At 49.0% G+C, this 12,288-nt stretch overlaps 1 protein-coding gene across 1 annotated transcript in view; it reads left to right on the forward strand.

The window, feature by feature from the left end:
* Positions 1 to 1,765: 1,765 nt before the first annotated feature.
* CCNI (cyclin I) overlaps positions 1,766 to 12,288 on the forward strand; it is an 87,244-nt gene continuing 76,721 nt past the window's right edge. The window contains exon 1 of the mRNA XM_060247160.1: positions 1,766 to 2,234. The gene's annotated coding sequence lies outside the window, so the exon portion shown is untranslated. The remainder of the gene's footprint in view (positions 2,235 to 12,288) is intronic.

A 12,288-nucleotide genomic window follows, 5' to 3' on the forward strand; every position in this document is an offset into this window, starting at 1 on the left:
GCATATTTTGTGGTACAGCAGCTGCCAGGGCCCAGTGGGGGTGGTACATAGCACTGGCATTCCTGATGGCACTGGCAACAGCACTTCCAACTGCATACACTGGCCAGTGCTGTTGAGGAAGGGGTGTGTAGGTGGTGCAGGCAATTGAACATGGGCATTAGGAGTGCTTGCAAGCTGGAGAAGAACACACAAACAGATAGGTGGAAAGAGAGGACCCTGGGAATGTATAAAAAAGTTGCAGACCATCCACTTTCCACCCGAATTTTGACTCAGCATGAGTTTCAGAGAGATTTTTCTGAAAACGGAGTTACTTCAGAAGAAGAGGCAGGTTTGGGGGACTGCCCTGGAAGTGACATCACAGGAAAAGTTGGAGTTTTGGTTTTGGTGGAGTTTTGGTTCAGTGTGCCCTGGAAGTGACATCACAGGAAATGACATAATTCCTGTCTCCTGGCTCCACCCGTAAAGTCTCCTGGCCCCACCCCCAAATTTTAGTGGGCCACGAAGGAGAAGTGTAAAAATAACCAGGCCATGGGAAAGAAAAGTTTAGGAAACCCTGGTCTATCTCAATGATTCTTCCAGCTCCCTGTAGCTGACTTACACTTATTGGAAGGCCTTCAGAATTTTGGAGTGAAAATTTGTGGGGGGGGGTGTGTGTGTTCAGGATTCTAGGAAGCTCTTTCTCCCCGTTTGCATTGGTTTACAACCTCTAAGAAAGGAGTATAAAATCCCACATCATTTTCTCCCACAGACCCTGGAGGGAAAAATCAGTACACAGCACACACAAGTCAAATATGATGTAAACAAGTTGGATGTTGGCCATTGAGAACAAAGGTCTTGTTGAATGTATGCCTGAAATCTGGGTAAATGTATATATCATAAATATTTATATATGCAAAATTGTTTGTCTGAAGTGCTGTTTTATGTCCTCATTTTCTTACTTATGGGCTGGGGAGCATTTGATGATGATACTGTATACTTGGAGAGCAATAAAGCCCAGTCAAGTTAAATAAGGTAGTTTGGAGCTATAAGCACTCATCTTAACATAAGAGCCCTGCTGGATCAGACCAGTGGTCCATCTAGTCCAGCATCCTGTCTCCCACAGTGGCCAACCAGTTCCTCTGCAGGGCCAACAACAGGGCATAGAGGCTGAGGCCTTTTCCTCATAAGAACCAAAGAAGAAACCTGCTGGATAAGACCAGTGGTCCATCTAGTCCAGTATCCTGTCTCGCACAGTGGCCAACCAGTTCCTCCGGAGGGCCAACAACAGGTCATAGAGGCCAAGACCTTCCCCTGATATTGCCTCCTGGCTCTGACTCTCCGTGTTCTGGAGATCAGTCGTAATTCTGAGAGATCTCCAGGCACCGTAATTCTGAGAGATCTCCAGGCAACCCCTAGGGCTGCCCCCAAACAAAAATCTATTTTACGCAGCTTTTGGGGGGGGGGGGGCGTTGCAGGTAATAACACGGCCTTCGTTTACAGGGAGGAGGCGGAGGACAACCTAAGGTCTCCTTCAGGAGAAATCCCCGCCAGATCCTGCTCTGCAACCGGGCCCCTCTCCCTCCCTGGAACAGACTGCGGCTCAGCCCCGGGGGTAGCCGTGTAGGCCGGCCCAGGCAGCCAGTGTCTCTGGGTGAGGCGCCGCCTCCCCGGCCTTCCCTCCCTCCCTCCTCCTACCGGGCCCATCTCGTTTGCGCGCAGGAGGAGGAGGAGGAAGAGCCGCAGCCAGCCGGGGGAGGAGGCTCCATCGCCCGCTGCCGGTCCTTCTTTCCCTCCCCTGCTCCCCCCGGGAAGAGGCTGGTTCTCTTGCTTCACTCGCTCGGCCTTGTTTTTTTTTTTTTCTCCACCCCCCCTTTTTTCCCCTCCCTTCCTTTTTTTAGCTTTTCTCCCTTTTTAAATTCCTCTTTTTCTTCCCCAAACCAGCAAGACGCTTTCCTCTGCCCCGGGGGCAGCAGCAGCAGCACCACCACCACTCACAACAACCGGGCCGGGTTGTCTTGCACAACCGGAGGGGCGCTTTCTAGGCTACCAAACACCCCCTTCCCACCTTTGCCTCCCCTTCCATCCGAAAACCAGTTAGGAAGACATGAACGGCTCGGCTCCCTCGCCTAACATGGAACCAGCGGCGAACTGAACAACAAAGACGCGAAACCCCTAGTCGGAACCGCGATCATGGAGTTCTGATGGACCCGATGCTGGCCAAGTCCACCTGGGAATCTTACAGCTCTGCAGGGGAGGTGAGCGAAACAGCAACAGTAATAATATATATTTTTTAAAAAACCCGATGAGCGCGGGTTCGATCCCCGCCTCTTTCTTTGGGGCTCCTTTGCAACTTGGTGTTTTTGTTTCGCAAGCCCGGCGTGTCCATATTGCTTTTGTTTCGGCGCGGGTGCGAAGATTGCTTTCTTACCCCATTGCTTTCTTCCTCTCTCTCTCCCCCCCCCTCCCAGATTAAGGGGGTGAATCTGGTTGTTGACATCAGTGGCGTTTGCAGCCATCCGTTTTTACCCGGCTGCTTTGCAAACAAACCTCCGTGGGGGTTTGGGATTGGAATAGCAGGAGGTTTGCTTGCAGACACCTCGCTTTTACCTAAATTTATCCTTGCCCCGCGCATAGAGGGACGCGTGAGCAAATGGAACCTTTTAACCTGTGCAGGTTTAGTAGGCCATAGCCAGACCAGAGAGTCCTCTGGTTTAAATGCTGGTCGCCGTTTCTTTACCATGCTTTGGAAAAAAACTGCCTTTTCCCAAAGTATTTTTTGCAAGAATGCATCTCTGCCTTTGGAAATAATACGTGCATCGTACGTGCCCAAAGACAGAGGTGGTGCTAAAACCCTGCCTGCGTTTGTTGTTGTTTACATAATGCATGCCGGCGCCTCCGAGATGCGCTGTGGTGTGCGGGCGAGCTGTGTGCAGGGCTGCTATAGGTGTGCTTCTCCATGCAAAACCTTGCGCCCAGCATGCACATATATTGTGTGCATTTCGCATTTGCAATATGGCAGGCGATGTTTATGTGTACAGCGCAGTATGACGTTAACAGGGTACTGAACTTGTAAAGAAGCAGTGGACAAGTGGAGGCTGTGATCAGTTCCAGTTTAATGCCCACTTGCTTTATTATTTACTTATTTCATACATTTATACCCTGCCTTTAGCCCAGTAGGGGACTTTGTGTGACCCACGTCAATCTCCATTTCCTCCTCTCAGGGACCCTCTGAGGTAGGGTAAGGTGAGAGCATGTGACTGGCCCTGGGTCACCCCAGCAAACTTCCATGGCATGAGTGGAGATTTGAGCCTTGGTCTCCCAGATATTAATGTGACACTCTTAACCACTATACCATACAGATGGGTTTCTGAGTAGATATGCATTGGATCCGGCGCCTGCGTCGTCTGCAGTTGGATCTTTTCCCCTAGGAATTAATACTCTCTGTTAAATTGAATGGTCTGCGCTCAGTTTAGTTCTCCGTGAACTGAAGATAACTCGTTGTCATGAAAATACTGAAATATTTAGTAGAGGGCTGTTTGCAAAAGGCTTGCCCTTTCCGCTGTGTCCCTTCGGGAATCCTGAAAGCTTCTGCACGTTTAGGTGCGACATTACAAAAGTAGAGTTAAGTGACTGTTTTTGAAAAGCGTTTTCCTGTCAAAACCTAGTGGGGATCGTGACTCTGGCTCAGTTTAGCGCTTGTTTACCCTCCACAGCTCTGGGCTGGCGGTGACGTCATTGTGGTTGTCGGAAGCGGTGCAGGATATCTGGGCCTGTGTTTGAAATGCTAGTTGGTCTCCCTTGAACTTAACTGCAGCAGCTGCACCGAGAGTACTAGAGGGTTGCCACTGCCGGTCTCTCTGTGGGGCCTGGAGACCTCCCAGAATTACTGCTGACCTCTACTGTTGAGATCAGTTCTTCTGGAGAAGATGGCTGCTTCGGAGGGTGCACTCTATGGTATTACACCCTGCTGACGTTTCTCCCTTCCAGACCCCGACTTCCCTAGGCTCAATCTCAAACCATCAGGAATTTTCCAACTAGAGTTGTCAGCCTCCAGGGGAGGTCTGAAGATCTCCAAGGGTTACAGCCAGTGCTCCCTCTAAGCTGTGGAGTTTTACGAGCAAAAATTCCGCTTTGTGAGCCATTGGCATTAAAGTTGTGAGTTACTACATAATTTGGTTTGCTCTGGGCTCTTTTTCCTGAGCTAAGACAAAAACGTGTGAGCCAGAGGCTAAAAACTGTGAGCTAGCTCACAATAACTCTGCTTAGCGGGGACACCGGGGTGGAATAATAGCAGGAGCTCCTTTGCATATTAGGCCACATCCTCTGATGTAGCCAGTCCTCCAAGAGCTTACAAAAGAGCTTTGTAAGCTCCAGGAGGATTTGGCTACATCAGGGAGTGTGGCCTAATATGCAAAGGAGCTCCTGCTAGAATTCCATCCCTGGGGAACAATGGTTACAGCTGATCTCCAGACGACAGAAATCGGTTCTCTTGGAGAAGATGGCTGCTTTGGAGGGTGGACTGTGTGGCATTCTATACCCGACTGAGGTTCCTCTCCTCCAAATCTTGCCCTCACCAGGCTCCACCCCCAAATATCCAGGAAATTCCAATGCCAGAGTTGGCAACCATAGACTACTGGCAGTGCTGGCTGTAATTACTAATCCCTCTGCCTTTACATGTTTCTTCCAAATCCTTCTTCACAGCTTGACAGCATCTCTCTGGAAAGGGGAAAGAATCTTTCTAAGGAGACCTTGAGGTTCTAAAGGCCTTTTTATTTGTTACTTCATTTATACCCCACCTTTCTCTCCAATGCGAAGGCAGCACAGTTTCTCCTCTTTCTATGGACACTGTGCAAAAACCCCTGGGATCCAGGGGATTCTTTTGTAGTAGGAACTCCTTTGCATATTAGGCCATGCACCCCTGATGGAGCCAGTCCTTCAAGTGCTTACAGGGCTCTTAGTACAGCGCCTGCTGTAAGCTCCAGGAGGATTGGCTACATCAGGGGTGTGTGGCCTAATATTCAAAGGAGTTCCTGCTACATAAAAAGCCCTGCCTGGATCCATGTATTGCAGCAAACAATCGAGAATGTGAACCAATGCAGTATTTCAGGACAGTGGAGTTGCAGAAGACTGCAGAAATCCCATGGGGTTAGGCAGGGGTGTGGTAGGAGGCTGGTCAAGGGAGCAGCCATTCAGCAACGCCTAACCAGGCCAAGGGGAGTCGAGATCCCCTTTCAGTGGTATAGTGTTCCAGCCACATAATGTCAGCTGGTATTTAACCAAAGAAGAAGGAAAAAACCCCCTCCAAAAGCTGAGGTCATCTCAGTGGCCCAAAACAGATCCCAAAGGAGGATATAGATATTGTTTACACATCACAGCCAGCAGGCAAGGTACTTTCCAGAGGAAAAAGAACAAGCAGATCTCTGCTTTGAAGAACTTCTGTTCTGTTGTGGAAAAAAACGGCATCAAGTTCAAGGTTTTGGTGCAGAACGAATTCTCAGCTGTCTAGTGCATTTTTTTTAAAGGTGGTGGTAATCATATTGTTGTGTTGCTTCAGACCAACACAGCTACCCACCTGAATTACTCAGTACTGGTGAGGGTTCCCCCCCCCCCCGCTTTTGCCATCAAATTTGCAGCCGATGTATGTGACCCCGCAGAGTTTTCAAGGGAAGAGCCGTTCAGAGTCGGTTTGCCATTGCCTGCCTTGGCTTGGCAACTCTGGACTTCCTTGGTGTTCTCCCATTCAACTGCTAACCAAGGTTGACCTTACTTAGCTTCCAAGATCGGGCTAGCCTGGACTTGCAAATCTGCCTTATGCTGAGTCATACCTCAGGTCTCTCAGGCTTAGTCATTGTCTGTGCCGACTGGAAGCTGCTCTCTAGGGTCTTGAGTCTCTTAAAGCTGCAGTACTGCAGTCCTAAGCTCTGCTCACGACCTGAGTTCGATCCCCGGCGGAAGCTGAGTTTTCAGGTAGCCAGCTCGAGATTGACTCAGCCTTCCATCCTTCCGAGGTCAGTAAAATGAGTACCCAGCTTGCTGGAAGGAAAGTATAGATGACTGGGGAAGGCAATGGCAAACCACCCCGTAAAAAAGTCTTGCCGTGAAAATGTTGTGAAAGCAGCATCACCCCAGAGTCAGAAACGACTGGTGCTTGCATAGGGGACCTTTCCTTTCCTGATTGATACCTATGAAGAAAGGTTAAGACACTTGGGGCTCTTTAGCTTGGAGAAACATCGACTCAGGGGTGATGTGATAGAGGTTTACAAGATTATGCATGGGATAGAGAAGGTAGAGAAAAGTACTTTTCCCCTTTCTCACAATACGAGAACTTATGGGCACTCAATGAAATTGCTGAGCAGTCAGGTTAGAATGGTAAAAGGAAGTACTTCTTCACCCAAAGGGTGATTAACACGTGGAATTCAGTGCCACAGGTAGCGGTGGCGGCTACAAGCATAGACCGCTTCAAGAGGGGATTGGATGAACATCTGGAGCACAGGTCTTCCAGTGGCTGTTAGCCACAGGGTATTGTTGGCACTCTCTGTCTGCGGCAAGTGATGCTCTGTATTCTTGGTGCTTGGAAGGGATAACAGTTTTTTAAAAATTTATTTAATTTATATCCCGCCATCCCTGCCGGAGCAGGCTCAGGCCGGCTCACAACATAGAAATCCACAATAGTAAAAGAGTAAAATATAGCAGCTATAAAATAATCCATTCAATAAAATTATACATTCAGAATTAAAATCAGCATTACATACCATTTGGTGCTAAGATCTAAATATTATTCCATTTTTCAGTGTGACGGCATTCCATCTGCGCTGTAGGCACTACGTTAATTAAAGGCCAGCTTGAAGAGGCCTTGCAGGCCCTGTAGAATTGGCCAAGATCCCGCAAGGCCCGTATTTCTTCTGGTAGCTGGTTCCACCAGTGGGGGGCGGTGATCGAAAAGTCCCTTTCCCTGGTGACTTTCAGTTTGGCCTCCTTTGGCCCGGGAATTACCAGTAAGTTTTGAGAGCCAGATTGAAGTACCCTCTGGGGAATGTATGGGGAGAGACGGTCCCTAAGGTAGACAGGTTTTCGACCATATAGGGCTCTATAGGTAATAACCAGTACCTTGTAATGAATCCGGTACACCATTGGCAGCCAGTGAAGTTCCCGTAGCCCCAATAACAGCCTGGCTGCTGTGTTCTGCACTAGCTGTAGTTTCCATGTTCGGCACAGGGGCAGCCCCATGAAGAGGGCATTACAGTAGTCCAGCCTCGAGGTGACCGTTGTGTGGATCACTGTTGCCAGGTTGTCGCGATCCTGGAAGGGGACCAACTGTCTCACCCCCCTAAGATGAAAGAAAGCGGATTTAGCAGTGGCTGCTATGTGGGCTTCCATTATCAGTAGTACCCCCAAGCTCTTGACCTTGTGCGCCACTTGGTAGTGGTGCTGGTAGGGGAATTTCCATTCCTGGATCGCTCCGATCCAGGCAAAGGACCTCTGTCTTCGCTGGATTCAGCTTCAACCTACTCGGTCTGAGCCACCGCGACACAGCCTGCAGCGCCAGATCTAGATTTGCTGGGACACAGTCAGGCCAGCTGTCCATCAGTAAATAGAGCTGGGTGTCATCAGCATATTGGTGACAGCCCAACCCATACCTCCAGGCAATCTGGGCAAGGGGGCGCATGTAGATGTTGAACAACATTGGGGAGAGAACCGCCCCCTGTGGCACCCCGCAGTTAAGTGGGTGCCTCCAGGACAGTTCTCGCCCAATTGCCACCCTTTGTCCCCAGCCATCAAGGAAAGAGGAAAGCCATTTCAAGGCCAACCCCTGAATCCCCGCGTCGGCGAGGTGGCAGGTCAGTAACCGATGGTCGACCGTATCGAACGCAGCCGATATGTCTAACAGCATCAGCACTGCTGAGCCACCTTGATCCAGATGCTTCTGGAGGTCATCCATCAGGGTGACTAGCACTGTCTCAGTCCCATCACCTGGGCGGAAGCTGGATTGGTGGGTGTCTAAGACAGAAGCGTCATCCAAAAAACTCTGTAACTGTAACTCAACTGCCCTCTCAATAATGTTACCCAAAAAGGGTGAATTCGAGATTGGCCGGTAATTTGCCAATTCGGCGGGATCTGATGTAACTTTTTTCAAGAAGGGGTGGACCACGGCCTCTTCAAGAGGCGTTGGAAAAAGCCCCTCCGAGAGGGATCCATTTACGATGTCCCATATAGGACATCTAAGCTCCCTCTGGCATGCTTTAATTAGCCAGGAAGGGCAAGGGTCCAGATCACAAGTTGTTGGGCATACAGTGGAGAGGATTCTGTCAACTTCCTCCAGACTGAGCATGTTGAAGCAATCCAGAGCTGGTCCAGAAGACAGGCACGGGGCCTTGAGTTCACATACTGTTTCCAATGTGGTGGGGAGGTCGCGATGGAGAGATGAGATTTTATCTGCAAAAAATTCTGCAAAAGCCTCAGCCTATCTCCAATTACCTAGCATTTGGCCTGCCTTGTGGCAGTGTTGTAAGAGTCCGAATTGCCCTAAACTGTGCCAGGCGCAAATTTGCAGATGCAATTTTGACCGCAAAGTAAGTTTTCTTCGTGGCCCCACTGATGGACCTCCTGATGGCACCTGGGTTTTTTGGCCACTGTGTGACACAGTGTTGGACTGGATGGGCCATTGGCCTGATCCAACATGGTTTCTCTTATCATCTAGAGTATGCTTCAACTGGAGACACCAGTGATTGGACCTGGGAGCAAAGCAGGTGCCCTATCACTGATATCTCCTTCCTTCCCCATGCATGAGCCCAGTGTATGAGCTCTCTCCCTCAAACGGCGTTTTTTGGTGTTGTATATAATTAATCAGCCTTGTATATAATTAATCAGGGTGGAATTCTAGCAGGAGCTCCTTTGCATATTAGGCTACGCATCTCTGATGTAGCCAATCCTCCAAGAGCTTACAAGGCTCTTTTTTGTCAGCGCTTGGAAGATTGGCTGTATCAGGGGTGTGTGGCCTAATATGCAAAGGAGCTCCTGCTGGAATTCCACCCTGATTAATTATATACAAGGCTTTTTTTGTAACAGGAACTCCTTTGCATATTATGCCACATACCCCTGATGTAGCCAATCCTCCAAGAGCTTACAGTAGGTTCTGTAAGAAGAGCCCTGTGTGCTCCAGGAGGATTGGCTACATCAGGGGCGTGTGGCCTAATATGCAAAGGAGTTCCTGCTACAGAAAAAGCCCTGATTATATGCTTTGAACTCAGGATACATATATTTCAAATGCAAAGGAAATTTACTCTGGAGGCCTTGCGTGTATGAACATGTGAAGAAGGTCATGGTACTGATATCAGCATACAGCTTTTTGTGAATTTAAGGTTCCTTACTCAAAGAAATACACCCTAGACCTACCGCAGATGTGCCTATATATGAAGGTAAACACAAAAGTGTATATATGACTGAAATCTCAGGAGCCAGATTTTCAGTAATTGGGGCAGGTGTTCTCATTGGTTGTGCTGTGCAGCTCCTTGCGGCTTGCATGAATATCAAAGCCAGAATAAATTATGCAGAATAGGAAAGAAACCAAACAAACCTGCTTATTTGCATAGTGCATGAAGGTCATCAGATCCTGCTTTCCTTAACGTATGCTTTAGATTGCCTGCGCTTGAGCTCCTTGTACACAACTTAGCCTTTGAGTGATTTCTCCTATGTGAGACTGGAACAGTTGGGAGAATGTTTGTTATGATTCAGAGATTGCTTATATCGGTAGCAACGCAACCTGGCATTCATATGGCACTTTCAGAATGCTCAAAGCACATACCTGTATTATCTTGCTTGGATGCTTACCACTCAGCAAGGTAATTCAGGCCTGGATGCAGAGTTGCATGCTGCAAGTTGTGAAATACCTGGAGATTTGGGGAGTGGAGCCTGAGGAGGGCAGGTTTTGAGGAGGGACTTCAATAGGGTATAATGCCATAGAGTCCACCTTCCAAAACAGCCATTTTCTCTAAGGTGAACTGATCTCTGTTGCCTGGAGATCGGTTGTAATCCCAGGAGATAAGAAGAAGATATTGGATTTATATCCCACCCTCCACTCCGAATCTCAGAGTGGCTCACAATCTCCTTTATCTTCCTCCCCTGCAACAGGCACCCTGTGTGGTGGGTGGGGCTGAGAGGGCTCTCACAGTAGCTGCCCTTTCAAGGACTACCTCTGCAAGAGTTATGGCTGACCCAAGGCCATTCCAGCAGGTGCAAGTGGAGGAGTGGGGATTCAAACCCAGATCTCCCAGATAACAGTCCATTCGCTTAACCACTACATCAAATTGGCTCTTCAAGATCCAAATCACAAGGGGTCATAGTCCTGCTGTACACTGCACTGGTCAGGCCGCACCTGGAGTATTGTGTGTAGTTCTGGAGGCTTCATTTCAAGAAGGATGTGGACAGAATGAAGTGGTTGGAGAGAAGAGCAACAAGGATGATCAGGGGCCTGGAGACCAAGCCCTAGGATGAAAGGCTGAGGGACTTGGGAATGTTCAGTATGGAGAAGAGGAGGTTGAGGGGGGGACAGGATTACTCTCTTTTAGTGTTTGAGGGTCTCTCAGAGGAGGGCAGGGAACTGTTCCTGTTGGCAGCGGAGGAGAGGACTCACAATAATGGGTTTAAATAAAAGGTGGGAAGGTACCGGCTGGATATTAGGAAAAATCTTTTTACAGGAAGGTTTGTTCAGCAGTAGAATCAGCTACCGTGGGAGGTGGTGGCAGTTTTTAAGCAGCGGTTGGGCAGATGCTTGTCTGGGATGCTCTAGGTTGATCCTGCATTGTGCAGAGGGTTGGACTAGGAGGTCCATATGGCTCCTTCCAACTGTATGACTCTGTGAGATTTCCAGCCACCACCTGGAGGTTGGCAACCCTACCTGGATGGCCAAGGCGAGCCCCAGCTCATCAGATCTCGAGGCTAAGCAGAGTCAGCCCTGTTTGGTAGTTGGATGGGAGACTACCAAAGAAGTCCAGGGTCGCAACGCAGAGGCAACCAATGGCAAAACACCTCCATTTGTCACTTGCATGAAAAACGTATAAGGTTGCCGTAAGTTGGCTGCTGCTTGACTGCACTTTCCACCACCAGGGTAGTTCAGTATTCTTCTCCCAGCATTGCTGATAGACTGCCAAGAGGTCATTGCTTGTCCAAGGGTTGTTTTCAGAAGCACAGAATATATTTTCTGCACCGGTTCACCGTGATCGTCTGCCTGTGGGCTTGCGTTCCCCACCTTTTCACGCCCCCTTTGAAGGCTGGTCTTGAACCTGGCCTCCAGCCACAAGTCTTGCTTTCCCAACCCTGCTTTCATGTTTTCAGCTGTTCCGAGGTGATGGTGGCTTTGTTGTTCCGGCTTCTGCACCCTGGAGGATATAGCCGATTTTAGCGTTTTTGTTGATACTGGTGGTCTCCTTGGAGAGGGGAAAAGCACCCCTCTGGGCTCTGGGATTCCCCCCCCCCCCCCACTGAAATGAAACTATCTCCGCAGAGAATTCATTGCTTGCCTTAAGGGATTTTCTTTTGGAGCTTCCTAACTGTTTTCATCTCTGAAAAAAAAAATGGTTTGGATGGATGAAAGGCGGCTCCTTAAATCTCCCTGTCTCTGAGCTGCACTGTCAAGGATGTGGTTTGTCTGAAACATACAAAGACCAGGCACTCTATTTTTACAGCTTCAAGAGGGGGTTGGATAAGCATTTGGAGCAGAGATCCATCAGTGGCTATTAGCCATAGCTTATTGTTGGAACTCTGTCTGGGGCAGTGATGCTCTGTATCCTTGTGCTTGGGGAGGCATAGTGGGAGGGCTTCTAGCCCCACTGGTGGACCTCCTGATGGCACTTGGTTTTTTTGGCCACTGTGTGACACAGAGTGTTGGACTGGATGGGCCATTGGCCTGATCCAACATGGCTTCTCTTATGTTCCATACTGGTCTAAACCAAGACGGGGGGTATATGTCTTCAGGCATCAGTATGATATTTCCAAAAAGGTGTGTAATCAGGCACCTGGGATTTTTTTCGGTCGCCTTGTGCTCCTAGCTATTGGCATCAGATTTCCAGAAGCTTCTGTGACCTGGCATGTGGGATTTTTTTTCAGACTGGTTAGAGATGCCTTTTCTGTTTGACTTATGCTGCTTTTTATTGTAAACTGAGAACTGTATATAAGACATTGGGGAGGGAGAGGCAGCCTCTGAATACCAGTGCCAGGAAGTGACAGCAGGGAAGGCCTTGGCCTCCTTGGTCCTTGCCCTGTCGTTGGCTGTCCGGAGGAACAGGTTTGCCGCTGTGTGAGACAGGACTAGAT

This window comes from Heteronotia binoei, chromosome 9, assembly GCF_032191835.1.
Source record: "Heteronotia binoei isolate CCM8104 ecotype False Entrance Well chromosome 9, APGP_CSIRO_Hbin_v1, whole genome shotgun sequence".
Classification (NCBI taxonomy): Eukaryota; Metazoa; Chordata; class Lepidosauria; order Squamata; family Gekkonidae; genus Heteronotia; species Heteronotia binoei.